The 16,299-nt window shown below is 46.0% G+C and overlaps 1 protein-coding gene across 2 annotated transcripts in view; it reads right to left on the bottom strand.

Annotated features, from left to right (window-relative positions):
• PRR36 (proline rich 36) overlaps positions 1 to 15,341 on the bottom strand; it is a 94,898-nt gene extending 79,557 nt beyond the window's left edge. For both annotated transcript variants that reach the window (XM_078681345.1, XM_078681356.1), the window contains exon 1: positions 15,115 to 15,341. The gene's annotated coding sequence lies outside the window, so the exon portion shown is untranslated. The remainder of the gene's footprint in view (positions 1 to 15,114) is intronic.
• Between the last annotated feature and the right edge of the window lie 958 nt (positions 15,342 to 16,299).

Raw genomic sequence — 16,299 nt, 5'->3', positions numbered from 1 at the left:
TAGAAGGAAAGTAAAAGGATGTACTGAAGAGGAATGAGATGAGGCAAGGGTGCATGCCACAGTAAACAAGGACTAGGGTGATGCAAAGCATTCCTGACCACATATTGTACGTGATGATAGACCATGAGCAATGCTTCAAGTTGGATGAAAAAGGTGGGGAGTTGCTATAAGGGGTGTGGCCAAAGAAGTGTAGCTAATTATCTTTTCCAAGAGATGCTGTCTACTCAAACGAAAATGCTGTGCTTTGTGGTGTGCCACCTGACCAAAATTAGGGCGGCTCCCAGTGACCTTTCTGTTACTGCATCCAGAATGTACCACAGAACAACTAACGTGCCTAAAACAATCCAGTCCTATTGGCTTTGCCAATGTATGAGATTAATGATTAACAATAATGATTTTGTTGTTAATAATTAGAATTGAAAATGTTTCAATCCTGAACATTTTTAGACTGAATTAAACACTAGTAGGGTCTGTTGAAGGGGCAGTGGTCACTGGAGGATCTGACACTCCCTTTTCCCCCTTCATTCCAGCTCCCTCTGTAGTCTGTTAAACATGTATGCCCCTTTCCTTCTCACATCTTTCTGAAACCTTCAATGGGCACACCTCACTTTCCCACAATTGCAATTGCCATATATGCACCACTACTCTGTGCACTTCTGCAGAGGCCAAGAACTGGATGAGTATGTACTCTGCACACTTGGCTCACTGGCAGGCACTGTGAGAAATGTGCAGTTTTCAGCTTCAACTTTGGAGCGGTCAATCTCGTACCATCAACACCCACCCACAGTCTGAACTCAGCCAGACACCTGGAAGGGATCTAGTTCAAAGTATGCTCTATACGAAGTTGCACTAAAGCCTAGAGAATCATCTTGAAAAAAAAGTCTTTAGGAATGCAAGCTGAAGTAAAACGTGAAATATATACCAGGACTGCATCACTGACATGGATTGCCTTAAGGGTTTTTACAGTAATTGCAGGGAAATCGATTCGTGTGTTTGCCAGTAATGTTAAGGACTTTAATATCAAGACGAGTTTTAAAGTTTCTTTTTATGGACCCGCTCTAGTCATATGTTCATGTTTAATGCCGACTCCTGGAAGTGTGTGCCACGTACAAGAGTTTGCCACTCTATGTTCTATGTAACTGTCTCGCGCGCCACAGTGCCGTAAAATGCCATGGTTTGGCGTGCGCATGCGCATCCCTAAGCTGCCCGAGTCTCCTTGGGAGACTAGTGCGCGGTGATACCAGCACGCCGAAGGCGCGGCTGCAGTGTTCCTTCGATCCGGAGATTAAATGTACTCCTTATAATAAATGTACTCCCGCTTTAAAAAAACTTCAGATAATCGCTCGATGCTCTAAAAGCTTTCCCTACTTTTGACTGCTGTCCGAAAATACAAAATTAACTGACGTGTTACAGCATTATTCATTCGTGCTACGCTGGGCCTTAAAGAGTAGAATCGGCCCTCTGACGAAAGGAAAATGTCTTTTCAACCGGGTAGAGATTTCCGCCGTTACGTTTTAGGCAGATCGCACGGGCAGTTTCCAGCACAAGGCAGTCAGGATGGTTCTCCGATTTTTTATTTTTTCCAAAAAGCTTATGGGTTTTTGCCATCAGCACTAGTGACCAGTCACGATGCCGACACTGCTGAAAATATACAATGACCTCATTATATGGCTTTTTGTTGTTGTTGTACAAGCAGTACTCATTCTGACATAATTAACCCCTTCCGGAGCGGCGCAGACAACGACTACTGAAAGACTACACGTTGAGCGAGAGCCAAGGATCTTTCGATTTTGGCCCCGCCCCCTTATCCTGCCCTTGGCTCGCATAACCACTCTGTTGGCAGGAGGGCCGCACCCTCTGCCCATGAAAGAAAATCCTCTCCTAGTACTAACGCACCCACTTCCTTCACATCACCAACTGTCGGAACCCTATAGTATGTATGGTGTGTGGACTGGAAACAGCATACATTGTAAACTGGCCCCCTTTAAGCTAGCCTCTATGCTACCCATGTGAGCATCTCCTGCAGGCTTGGCATTTTTTACCTGCTGAATAGAATAGTAACAACCTATAACCTAGACGACATTTTCAGGCCTGCTCTATATGTATGTTTAAGGATTAGTAATCATGTCTGCAAGAACTACTGTTACTAATTCTTTAAGATGCACTTAGTGTGTACTTTGACTCCAAGACAAGTATGGGAGAGAAGTTTGGGAGGGGATGTGGCCTAACAACTAGAGCAGTGGACCTTGGAGCTGGGGAACCGGGTTAAAGTCTCGGCAGGGACTCTCAACATCCTGTAATTCCAGGCAAATCACTTAATGTCCACGTGCCTAAAAAAACATGAAGGTCAGTCTGTAACGCAACTGGTGCTCATGTAAAGAGCTCGAATACCTTTGGGTCTAGTTCGCGCTATATAAAACAGAGTAAAAAACAAATATAGCACTCTCACCACATCCTACCGACTCCCTGGTGTATCATTCTGCACTCTAAGGAACACTTGCACTATGTCACATCTCAAAAGTACATAAAATCATGCACAGGCAGTTGGCTCTGCCATTTATAGAGCAGAGCTATGGGGATTTGACAAAGTTGATGAGATCTGCAGATCAGAGCACATGTTCTTGAGGGATCTGGTGATGCTCCCTCGGAACGTCCCATTAACTCCCTTCATGTGTGACATGGGTAGGCGTTTAACAGAAATATTGCTAAATTGCGCCCACTGTTCTTTTGGGCACGCCTTAGGCGGACTCCTGAACTCACGAAATATGCCACAGGACTTACTGAGGTAATGAGCTTAGATGTCAACCCTAGGGTTAATTGGATCACTAATGTCATGAAACTGATGACAGCTCTCGGCCTTAAGGACTCCTGGGATAACCAACCCCCCCCCCCTCCCCCCCACCTAGCTAGGCAGAGCTTAAACGCATCTATTGGGACTGGATCAATACCCGGGAGCTTAGTAATCCAAATGAGGGAAGGCCAACTGAAGAATGTCACCAGCACAAGCAACGTTGAAGCCTTGAACCATATAATCCAGATACCAAGTGATAGGGCGCTCTATATCCAATTTAGACTTGGATTGCTCCCGGTCCATTAACTAGCTGCAAAATGGCGCCCCCCACAACAGTCCTTACTGTAGGGCACCGAAGGAGTGTGTTGCCCACCTTATGGTTGCATGTCCAGCGTATGAAATAGCAAGGTCTAAATGGTTAAAACCAATCTGCAGACAATTAGGCACTCTTGACCATCGTGTTGCTTTATGCGTCTTGAAATCTGTTGCAAGAACCCTTTTTGTTTGCGGAGTGGCTACGTTTCTAAGCTGTGCCTGGATAGTTAGGCATAAAGCCTTGCAAAGGGCGACTTATTCTTATACCACAGGCCCCATGGATAATACAGATCAGCAGAAGTTAATTTACAAAATATTGTACAAACTATTTCTTATGCACTGTTACTTATATAGGTTCTATTGGGTACCATAAATCATATTTTACCGTCTATTTTTATTCAAAATTAAATATTTTAATTGTGATGAAACAATGAGCTATCATGTTCATGCTGAGTATGTTAGGTTATGTTACTAGGTTTTTGTATAGCGCACATCACCACTGGTCGCTAAGCGCTTTCACAGAAAAGTACACAACATGCTACAACCGGAGGGCCATCCGCCATCAATCAAGCCAATTAGAGTATTGATGTTATCTTTTTAAACAGGTGGGTCTTTAACTCCTTTTTAAAAGACAGTAACGCTGACTCCCCTTGAAAGGTTGCAGGTAGCTCATTCCAGATTTGCGGAAGGAGTACCGACAAAGCTCTGCCACCCTTGGATTTAAGGTTAAATCGGGATTTAGTTAGTTTACAGGCTTTGCCAGAGCGCAAAGCTCTGCCCGGGGTGTACTTCCTCAGACGGTCTTTAATGTAATCAGGGGCTTCTCCATAGATGGCTTTATGGGCTATACAGAGACATTTAAACTGCACTCTATGTTCGATAGGCACCTAGTGCAGCTTCAAGAGAAGAGGCGTTGCACGAGTTCTCCTCCGAAGAGAAAAAAAATCAGCCTGACCGCATCATTCTGCACTACCTGCAGTTTCCTCAGAAGTTTCCGCAACAGACCTAGGTAAAGAGCATTGCCATAGTCCAGCCGAGAAATAACTGTGGCGGACACAATGGATTGCAATGTGGAGACAGAAAGGATAGGTACCAGTTTCCGGAGTTGCCTAAGCAGGCCAGTGCAGGAGCCTACCACCGAGGAGACTTGAGGGGCCGTAGACAGGTCTGCGTACATTTTTAGTCCTAAGCTTTTGACTACTCTTCCTGGAGTTGGCACTTCCCCTAATTCTGGGGGCCAGAAGAGTTCGCACCAGGGACTTTCTTGTTTAGTGAAGACCAACACCTCCGTTTTCTCTGCGTTAACTTTCAGAAGATTGTTGGTCATCCATAGTAGACACCATGTCCCAGTTATGTCTTTTATAATTTTTACTTGTACAATTTTTTTTCTAAAGGATCGATTGATGCTTTTATGATATTCGTTATCGAAATAAAGCAATTTGACTGGACATAAAATCATCACACATTAAATCGTTACCTCAGATGCATTTTATGTAGAAACCAATAATTTTTGTTTTCTTCTCCACATTAGGGTTTTTCAACTTTTATTCAGGACTTAAAAAGCATGCTAGGCCTACTGTCTTTTCCAATGCTTGTTTTTCTATATCAACATTTCAGGGCATGGTCTCAAAATTAGTTCTCCATCACACAAGGGTTTGTTATCTGTGATGACTTTGTTTAACCAGTTATTTCCTGTTGCCAAACTCAAATGTGTGCCAGTCCTACAGCCCTCCAGGTAATATCCTTGATGGGGAAGACTAGTAGTCTGTTAGCGGCCACTGATTCCAACAGATCTTTTGGCAAACGCTACAGTCGACATCAGAGCCGAAGGCTTTTCCTTCACAGAGACAAAGTCACTGTGCACACTGATCCAGCCTTTATTCAGCGTGCGATTTCCAAATGAAGTAATAGGTATTGCTTTTGGGGTTTTCTCCTAGGATGCAAATCAGACCTGGATCACAAAATTCTGCACATTGGGTGCATAAAGCCAGCTCCTAGTCTTCACACACATTGCGCTAGGGCGTTGAGTAAGTATTTCTGGCTTTGTGACCTTTCAGTAAGATACCCCAGGCAAGAAGGCTTTCATGACGTCCACTGCTTGCTAAATTGCTTTGCGTCACTCACTTCTACACCATCCAAGAGGGGTCTGTGCTCATTCCACCAGATTGGAGGCAGCATCTATAGCTTTCCAGGAACATCTGCCCCACAAGGCCCTCCATAAAAATAGTAAGTGAGCAACGAGGGCTAGGATCCCCCACCCCTTCACTCCATTATCACTCAACACTGCTAGTTTCAGAGAAGATACCCTGTCTGATCAACTTGTTCTGCACAACCTTGTTATCCAATAGCCTGACAGGTGCCTTTGCTGCACGGTCTTCAATCCCTCTCATGCTTACAAACCAGAGCTCAACAGGAGGGTGGGTATGTGTGTCCTGTTGAGGGTTCAACATTGAAACAAAGGCACACTCTGTGGGCAGGCCAAACGGAGGCTGAAGATTGTGTGCACTGCAAGCTGGTCCCGCTCATTTCTTGTGGATAGGACGGGTACAGTTGGGAGCCAGATTACAGAATTTGAGATCTCTGGCATTTATTTATTTATTCCTATTGAACGAGTTTTGTACAGCGTAAACTTGACCCAAAGGTATCAGAGACCTTTACAGAGTTAGCACAACAGTAAGAGTAAATAAAAATACTTAGTATTGGTAATAATCAATGAGAAATGTACATGAAAAAGCAGCAGTTACCAGAGTTACATAAAGAATAAATAAAAATAGATAGTAATACTATATAAAAGAAGTATACATTAGACCGTAGGATATGTGAACACTATAGTTCTGAGGCAGTTGTGGTAGGGGGTATCAAGGGTGACGAGTAGAGGCACAGTCCCCCCTCGCCCCCAGTTAGAGCACTTTGCGGAGGTAGCACAACCACACGAGTTGCATGAAGAGTAAATAAAAAATACATAGTAATGGTATAAAAGAGTTAATGAAATACAGTGGGATGTGTAAATGAAATAGCAGAAATTTCCCAAGTTACATAAAATGTAAATAAAACATAGTAACAATATATAAAATAAGTTCACAATAGACAGTAGTACAAGTGAACGCTATAGTTCAGAGGTAGTTGTGGTAGGGAGTTACAAGGGTGGGAGGAAGAGGTACAGTTTTTCACCCGAGGTAGTGATGCTCAAATGCACGTGGGGGGTGTGGGGTTGGGGGCATCAGGCCAAACTGAAGCTTTAGTATGGTGGGCATTTAGGTATTAATTGCGAAGCGCAGACGTTCAAGTTTCTTCCTGAAATGTGGCAATGAGTTGATTATTTTGAGTTTGACATAACGCGAACGCTATCCATTCGGGTGACTGAGTGCTTTTCAGATACTGTATAAAGAGACAAGAGAACGAGGACACGAAGGAAAAAGATGAACGCAGATAAGAGTACAACATATGGTATGTGTTCTAAAGGTTAACTGGGAAAGAAGAGTACAAAACATTCAAACAAAATAAATGTGAAAGTGGCAGACGGGTAGATTGAAGCAAATAAAGTAGCCTAGAACAATGGCTAAAACATGTTTCGGTGTGACAAGAGGAAGTCAAGATCAGTTTTTTCATGCAAGGTTTTAGGAGTACAGTGGAAGGGGGCTTTTGAAGATAGCAGGCAATTTAAGGATTTGCGCTGTAGAAAGCAATCTGAGGATTTAAGCTATAAAAAAGAAACAATTATACATAGTGCTCCATATCTGGGGCAGACCGCTTAAAATATGCAAGTTCGAGTGTACACATCATGAACATTAAGAGTCTAGCCTGCCGAGTGCCACCCTAGGACTGCCCTTTTAAACATAATCTGGAGTGTGCCAACCTTGGTACAGGGTCTGTTCGCTGCACAATGCCAAAGTATAGTTTATCAACCTTTCATGAAATGGGGTCATATTTCACCATCATCCCTTCCTGGATATAAGGCCCTACTTCAGATACTGACTCATCAAAGGCACTCCTAGTCGCACACTCGGAGCATCATCTTTCTTTTTCAAATGTTACTTGCATTCGTCAATTTACCACCCAAAGATTCATCTTTAAGGCCCAGGTGCTTCAAGGCACGTCAGCATTGTCAAATGCCTCAGTTTTAGATTTGAGGGACCAAATGTAGCCATCGAAACAGGAGTTCTCCCTGCAAAGTAAGAGAAGAAATGCGAAGTTCCTTTTTCAGACTATTTTGCCATCAGCCCAATCGTGGGTTCAGTCCAATCTGCAAGACACTGGGCCAGCTGGGAGCGAAAACTCTTTTCCACAGGCCCTGGGAGGCAGAGATCTGCATGCTCAGCTGTCATCCACCACAGGCATGAGAGGAATCTTGGATAACAGGGGAATTCTGCCAGGACTCCCTATCTGGAAATAAAAGCAATGAAAATAGACTCTCTCCTAGAAGAGGAGGGCCGGCATCTAAGCTCATAACTCTTTGGCATAAGGTGGCAATACTTGCGGATTAAAAGAAACTGCCATTTTAAGGATGAATATATGTTCCACGCTACCAATCTGACAGACAATCTAGCTTTAAGAGGCTATCCCAGGAAATTGTTGAGAAGAACAATGAAGAGAGTGTGGTGGATTCCTCGTGACACACTCTTAGTGAAAAAAGAGAAACCAACACTCAATAGGATAGTATGCGTCTCCACATTCTGCCCTAACTCCAACCTTTTCAAAAAAACCATCCTACAAAATTGGCATTTGGTTGAGAATATCGATGCATCATTGAAAGAGAAGCCGCTGTTTGCATTCAAGAAAGACCAGAGCATTGCCAACCATTTGGTGCGCGCAGCAATAAAGAAGACTGTACCAACAATAGGTACGATGCTAGGCCTACCACCGATCCAGGGACACCATAAATGTGGATCCTGTATCTGCTGCTCTAGCACTGAAGAAGGGAGCTTGTTTCAACACAAGCAACAATTTTGGAAACATGTAAAATTTACAAATTGTAAGTCACGTTATGTCATTTATGGCATAAAGTGCCCCTGTGATATGCTGTATATCGGCAAAACAAGCCAGGAGGTCAGATGCCGCATCACACAGCACAAATCTCGGATAAAGAAGAAGATCACAACTGCCCCTCTAGTGAATCACTGGACAAATCACGACCACACGTTAGACGACCTGAAATGGACAGTCATTTCTAAAGTTGATAAAGACTTCAGAGGAGGAGACATCGAAGAAAAGCTTTCACGTAATGAGGCCATGCTGATTGTGAAATTCAACACCGCTATAAGCGGTCTGAATGAACTTTCAGAGATTTATCGCTTATAAACACCCTGCTATGAATAGATTTAGAGCCAAAAGCTGCCCGTGGGACATAACGTGGTCGGAAGCTTGCCGGCCCGTTACCACTCCACCCCGTCCCCGGGACGATGTTGTAGAAATACTGATCGCTTGTAAATACCTCCTGAGGAGGTTACAGAGAGCCCGAAGAGGTCCGCTGCCTCTGCTGTGAACTATGAGGTCGGCTGCGCGCCGGCTTGATTCAACTGCACCCCGTCTCCATGACAACGACTAACAAACCACAATCCCCACAATCCTCGGAACCAGGAAGTAGGTACATCTAACACACACGAGACTAGCACCATCGACTGGATGGGACCGGCCCTTGCATTTGTTGCCAGAGACCGAACAGCGTGAACCCCCGGATGTATTCGCTTCATTTCAAACACTCAGGTATTTTCCATCCGCACTGTGCGTTATTAGATTCAAACTACGAGCCCCTCAGGCAGAGTTGTGACTGAGAATCCCCCTCTGTTTCAGAACAATATTAAAAGAAGACAGTCCCGAGAAGCAGAAGCTGACCGACGCACACGCTGACAACAAGTAAGACACCCCTCCCCAGCATTAGTCTTTAGAGCAAGCGTACACACGCCCGTGCCCTTACACAAATACCTCTAATCTTATAGATCACCACCTCCACCACTTCCGAATTAACTTGGATCCCGCCTGGATACGCGGCAAGCATTTTGTGAGTATCTCACGTAAGAGTGTGAGTATGTGCAGAGTGTAATAGCTCCCCCTAACGAGAGTCTAAAAGATGGTCTATTTCTGTTTTCAGTTTCTCCAAGCAAGAGAATACCCGTGCACTTAAAAGGTAGGACTAGCCCCCCGCCCCTCACTGAAGTGTCGGAGACTTGGTTTTTCTACCCTTTAGTTGATTTATTCTTGTTCTCCATTTACAGGCATTTGGTCCTGACGAGATTTCCCCACAATAAGGGGTTATCGAAACGCGTAGACCCCTCTACCCAGCATTAGGAAGATCGTGTTGATTTAACAAAAAGCTCAATAATTGTTTATCTGTTGCTTCCAATGCTTTTCTCTACAATTCAGGAATTTGTAAATATTATGGTATAATTGTAAACTAGTATTTGTATGTTTATCAATGTCTTGTGATGTATGAGTGTTAGATTGAAAGTTTGTAGCTTGTTCCAAATCGTCTTTTTGAATTGTAAATAATTGTACTTTATTACATGATGTGGAGCTGATATTTGTGTTGTTCGTCTTCAAAAAGAAAAATTGTTCATTTACATGAGATTACTGATGCATAATTAATAAAAATTGTTGGATTGATTCCGGATAAATATATCTCCTGAGAGTTACTGTTTAGGTCAGTAATTCGAGCGATCAAGCTAGATCCATTATACAAGTATTGCGGCAATATTGGTGCTTATTTTGGTTTAGTGGTCATCCACCACAGGCATGAGAGGAATCTTGGATAACAGGGGAATTCTGCCAGGACTCCCTATCTGGAAATAAAAGCAATGAAAATAGACTCTCTCCTAGAAGAGGAGGGCCGGCATCTAAGCTCATAACTCTTTGGCATAAGGTGGCAGCAGGTAAATCACTACGGGCCACACCACGACATCCTCAGCCTAAAGTATCCGACACCGGTTATTTTGTCCAGGTAAAAACATATTATCCAACTGTATTTTCAGGCAAACTCTGAAGAAGAATTGTAGCTGGGACGAGGACAACACTTAGCGAATACAAGGGTATGCTTTGGGAGGCGGGCCTGCTGAATTTAGTTTCAGGGAGCACCAAAACAATGTCACAAATCTTCTCAGCAGAATAGGCGTAAGTTGGAGGACGCTCCTGGGGAAATCTTCGAAAATTGCATTATTTATGCAATATGAAACTGCAAATGGGTTTTTTCTGAGTGGCACATTCTGTGCCTAGGCAGTGGTGGCACAGTAGTGTCTTATTGAGAGGGTGGGAAATTGGGGGGGGGGGGGTGTCAGAAGATTAGATGACTGCCATATTAATTTCAAATGCTCAAAATATACAGTCAGAATGTAAACACACTGAATTTAATAAAAGTGTTGACTTTTTGGTTCATATTTCTGGAGGGGTTTTAGAGATGTACTAAAGCAGGTTACAAGTTCCATTCATTAAGATATCCGTGTCAATGACCTTCAAGAAAGAGACACTCATCCTTTAAAGCGTCCGGCACTTAGGGCTGATGATCCTGTTACAACAATGATTGGGTGATGCCACTTTGATGAAAGGACAATAAGGACACCATCTAGGGAAAATCCAAGCCCTTCAGTTGGGACACAGCCCTCTTCTCAGCTCCATCTACACTAGGCCAAATCTGGCATGGTTTCTTACTTCTACAGCAAGCTTAGATGACGTGGAGGGAGCAGGTGTTGCATGGAAACGGATTCCATGCTTTGTAGGCCTCAGATTTAGAAGACACATGGCCTCTCTAGCTTTGCTCTGTGTCCTTTAGCAAATTACTGTCCCTATTGCCCTCTCTGAGTGATCTGACATGCCTGGATAGTTAGTCTGTGGTCTTCCAGGAGCAGCAACCTTAAAGGAACATGGGCAGCTTGGCTGATGGTGGCCTTTCCTGACACGTCGACAATCATAGGTTAAACTATTTGGAAGAGAATGTAACAGAAGTGGTAATACTGGTCAGGACGCCCTTCTTGGCTTTTAACTCCACAATGTAGTACTCTTTTTTCCATCAGCATCCAGACTAAAAGCTGACAGCGGTAAAGTTGTCCGGGAAATCATGTGGGCTTGTCCTAAAGAGTAACACGGTGCGAGTTCAAACAAAGACAACCTGATATTCACACAACACACAGAATACCATAGGACTTCGATTCTTAGCTTCTGTGTTGAAGGCAATGGCCATTTCTGTATTTATTTGTCCACAAACACAAATAGGTGTATGCCATCTACCACACATCTAAACGTATTAGCATAAGCCTTCTGCTGTGGCGGGATATCACAAATGAGAGGTCAACCGAGATGTTATTCATCAACGTGTTGTCAAGTGGAATTTTCCACAGGTAGACCTGTGAGTCTACAAAATGTCAGCCCATGGTATCATGAAAGCCTGCCATACACTAATGTAATTTCCATCAGTGCACTTAACTAATTCCTTGGTCTTTCCATTGGCAGTATCGGCCAGAAATGGCTCAGAGCTACGATGACCCTCTGGCTCCATTCAGGGAGTGGCAAAAAGTGGCTCTGAGGCCGTAAAGACAATGCTGCTAGTTGCAATGGGAACAGACACTTCTGTAACTAAACTCTAGTGTTTTGGCTTCTGATCCACCATATGAGTACACTAGGTGGCCACCAAAGGACATGGGATGGCATTTCACAAAAAACTCCTGGCCTCCTAGCGAGGCACTTCCCGTTTGCCCTCACTCAAAAAAAATGCAATCCCTTTTAGGTTTGAGGGCGGGGGAATGGGCTATTCTTCAAAATCAAAAAGGTGCGATGGCCAGTATAGCAACAAACAGTTTAATGCAAAGAACACACCCAGGCCCCTCATTTTTAAAAGCCGGTGATGAAGGGTTTTCTCCAAAACAGTTTTTGTATATTTCTTGGAACCACAGAATGCTGCTTCTCAATATTGACTTTACATATCAACCTGCAACAAAAACGCAACGCAACAAAAACGCATGGAAGATATCGACTTACATAATACTGCCAAGGCAAGTACTCTCCAACATGTATGCTTACCTTGACAATATTGTTCAAGTCGATATTCTGCTGTATATATTGTAGCAGGCGGATATTTTTGGGTTAAATATTTTGACAACCACATGAAGACATGACAATTATTATGCATGTTCTGGTTTCCACACTTTCTTTGGAATATTAAGCATTATTCATGGTGGCAGTGATAGCCTTTAACGTTCCTTCATTGCTTTGCAATTTAACTTTTTTTTTCTCACTTGGTCTCATTTGTAACTGTTGCCTTTGTTTTCCTACAAATTGCTGTGGGACTATGTTGTGCCATGACATCACCCAAGCATGTAATCCCACTGGCTGATGACCAGTGCTCTGCAGGACAAACAAATGCATGAGCAAGAACCTCGCCTTAGAAATGATCACATACCCAAGTTGCCTCATGGGAGCCAGATATTACATTTCACACCATGACAAGTAGCTTTTGTGTGGCCATTAATACTGGAAGACCTCGTTAAACTTAATCTCTGCCCACACAAGATTGTCTTTTACTCGCTTTCAAAAAAAAGATACATTTTTAGAGTGCTTCCGGCTTCTGTGCTGAAAGTAGTGCCTAATGTCCACATTAGTAAAGCATTTCCTTTGCCTTTTTTCTTCCTCGTGCCCGCTGCTCCATCTTAAAGCTTTAAAGATAATGCTAACATGGTCCTTGGGTGCTTCCTGGAGCGGACCAAGAGCCTCAGGAAAAACCAAGCCACTTAGTGTTAGAAGCAGGAGAGGTGACATGAAGCAAGGAATATTCGAAGAGAAGAACTGAGGAATAACAGCATTACTGGTTCGACGGCCTCGCTCTGCCAGCAGATATTGCTGGAATTGCCCATAAATCTAGGTAGGTTAAACACTGGCAATTTCGGTGGCAGCATCTCATGGGCAATTCACGTCCCCTTCTCCTCCACACTCTTCTAACATTCTGTGAAGCGCTTATGTTGAAATATGGCCATGCGCTACCTCTTTGATGTAGTAATTAATGTGTACTGAGGATACACCCAAAATCCAACCCAATCACTGGAGTTACACAGTGATGGCAAATTCTATCAGAATGTAACAAACCCATGTCAGAGAGAGGAAAGTTACTTACCTGTAGAAATTACTCTCCTGGAAGGCACCTGTAATATAGAGACAGTCAACATCTTGGTTTAAGCACCTGCTCCTTCCAAATTGGAGAATAAAGATGGTCCCCATGGGCTGCACGGTTATAATCCACCCGACAACCAGGCCTCATTTTCTTACTGGACAGAATATTCTGCAGAAACCTAGTAAAACTACAGCCACAGTGTCCTTCCACTCCGCCCTGCTTCAGCCGGTCCCTGAAGGCCGCCACACCCCACTGCGCACTCCCAGTACACTCCCCACGAAAGAAACACAATCCAACCCACTCTTAGCAATAGAGAAATGTGGCCAAAGCTATCAAACCTGTTGCCACACTCTGCAGTCCAAAGAGCAAACCAACAACATAAAAGATGAGCCATAAAAATCACAGTACTGTCCAGGCCAGGACTGTCAGCAGTGTCCAATCACCGTGGAAGCTTCAAGAGTCAGAGACAGGTCTGGAGGGTGCCTGGGAAGGATATAAAGCTATCCAGCTACTACAATGTGGTCCCAGAGGGCTCAATGTCCTGCCCCAGTCTTGAATAATGAAGGACCACCCCATGCAAGTCGGGTTGCTTGGCCAAGAGACGGTGCCTCGAGTTGCTACATCCCTACAGAGGACCAGTCACGGCAACACCTAGAGCAGCGCGTGCCAAGGGTCTGCTCGGTGGGGTACAGAAGCAAAAGATACCCCTGCAGAACTGCTCTCCTCCTATTAGGACCTCTCAGCTAAGACATCATCCTCGTGCTGCTGAACCCCCACCCATGGATGAGTTAAGTGGAGTAGAGAGTAAGAAAAGACCCCTGGGGTACCGAGCATGAACCTCTTGCAGGGCCTCTGGGGGTCGTGTGGTGCCCCACAACACTCCCTCCGACGGGCAGGGCTTTCTATAGAGGGCCCCAAGGAGTCCCACAGTAATACCCAGGGCAGCGATGCGCGCGCATCGAGTCGGCACAGTCCCCCAGGGACCCACCCATGCCAACCAACACTCAGAGCAGCAAACGCCATGGATACCCCGAGTGGGTACTGCGGTGGTAGGGATCCCGAGGGTACCAACAACAGAGAAACCAAGGAAACTGCGGTCTGGACCACGAGGTCCCGAGTGTTCATCCCCTGCCGCAGCACGACAGACAATAACTCAAGTCCCACACAGACGGGGAGCTAGGGAGGGAGGGAGGCGCGGGCCGGCCACACCCTGGGGCAGGATGGCGGACCCGAGGCACTCATCGGAGCCCTTCCGCGCGGGATGGCGGAGCAGAGGAAAGAGGTTATACTGCAATATGTAGAAATAACTTCTAAAAATCTCATGGCCGACAGATAATGCCGGCAGTGCAGGCTTCCTCTCGAGATGCAGGACAGCGGCAGTACCACACGGCGTTGGTTCCACTCGTGTACCGGGGTGCAAGCTTCCTTCGCAATCAGATGAAGTCCAGTATAAACCCCCAACTCACAGGATATATATATATATATATGCAGCACAAGCGGCAGCAGTGCAACATTCCCTTCAGACGGAGACATTGCACCGCGCAGTGTGAAGCAGCGCAAGCTTCCCACACACGCAGCAGCTGTGGGCGCTAAACAGCGCTATACCCCGCAGGGAACAGAAGCAACAGCAGTGCAAGTTAACTCCTCGGCCACAGCAGAGGAAGCAGAACATGTAAACTACACGAAGCAGCCGTGCAAACGTGTACAAAACTGTACGGAGAGGCCACATGTGCAAGCTTCCCCTACACTGGAGGCAGTAAGAGGGTCACATTTCCCCACCCGGCACCAGTAAAGAAAGCTTCACTCATACCCTCCAGCGCAGCAGCGCGTGCTTCCCTGGAGTCAGTGCAGTGCTGTGTTCCCCTTACACGCCGCACTGTAGTCACTGCACATGCTGGCTCGGTGCACGCCGCTGTCTTACCTCCACACAGTAGATTGGTGCCGGCAGTGCTCCGGGCGGGGGGTGGCGCCGGCTTTCGGGCGAGGAGCTGCCGCCTCTGGGTGGCTGCGGCCCGGGGCTCTCGGGTGGGCTGCAGGCCGGCGATGGGACTCCCGGGTGGGGTCTGGGATCCGCGGCCTCCTTTGTCCGCTCCGCGCCGCTCCCTTCCTGCTCGCACTGGGTGTGTGATCCTCAGACACCGAGACACAAAAGGGGCGGCGGCTGGGCCGGCAGCATCAATTCCCGCGGCAGCCAATGGGCGAGCGCCGCTTCGGGAGGCATGATGTCACCCCGTCCCGGGGTGGGCGAGGGGAGGAGGATTGTTTCTGGTCCCCACCTCCCCTTCCCGGGAAGCAGCTGGTGGCTCGCTGCAGCGCCGGGTCTCGAGGGGCCCTGGGGTGCTGGCAGTTAACCATTCACTGCTCGCTGCATGCCCCCTCCGGCTGGACAGCGACCTCTCACGGACCCTCACCCCCGATCCCATCTGTGCTACCCTGCGTGGGCACTCCTGCCGACTCCCTCGAACTTATCTTTGCAGCATGCCGCCTCCTGTCAGAACCAAATGTCAACCCAAAACGCCACCGGAACACCCACCCAACAATGAATGTATGTTGTCAGATTCCACTGACCTCCCACTGCCCATGATGAAGCATTACTCTGCCCCCCCTCCCTCCTCATAAGTCTATGACGTGTTCGCTCCCGCTCAGTATGTTCCCTCTTTTAATGACACTTTTTTGTTGCGGTTTTATATAGCGCGAACTTGACCCGGAGGTATTGGCGCGCTTTACGTGAGAAGCAGTTACGCAGTTACGTTACACAAGAACACGTTCATTTTTGGTAGGCACGGGGAGATTAAGTGATTTGCCCAGAATCACAGGATGTTGAGCCCACGTGGAGGCTCGAACCTGGTTCCCCAGCTCCAAAAACGGCAGCTCAAGCCGTTAGGCCACATTCTCTCTTACTCAATGGTGCACCCCCCTCCTTCTGTAGCAGAAGCCCCCACTTTAAAATATAGTCGTGTGGTTCATGAACTCACCCTATTGTAGAAGTGCCTATCCTACACCCCCTACACCCCCCATTAACCCATGCTTCGGATGCCCCTCGTGCTGTAGAAACCCCACCCTCAAACGTCGTCATTAATCTATGCTGCATGCCCCCCTCGTGCTG

Source organism: Lissotriton helveticus, chromosome 1_1, assembly GCF_964261635.1.
Source record: "Lissotriton helveticus chromosome 1_1, aLisHel1.1, whole genome shotgun sequence".
NCBI lineage: Eukaryota > Metazoa > Chordata > Amphibia > Caudata > Salamandridae > Lissotriton > Lissotriton helveticus.
Note: the sequence above shows the minus strand (reverse complement) of the source record. Positions and strands in the feature narration are given on the sequence as shown.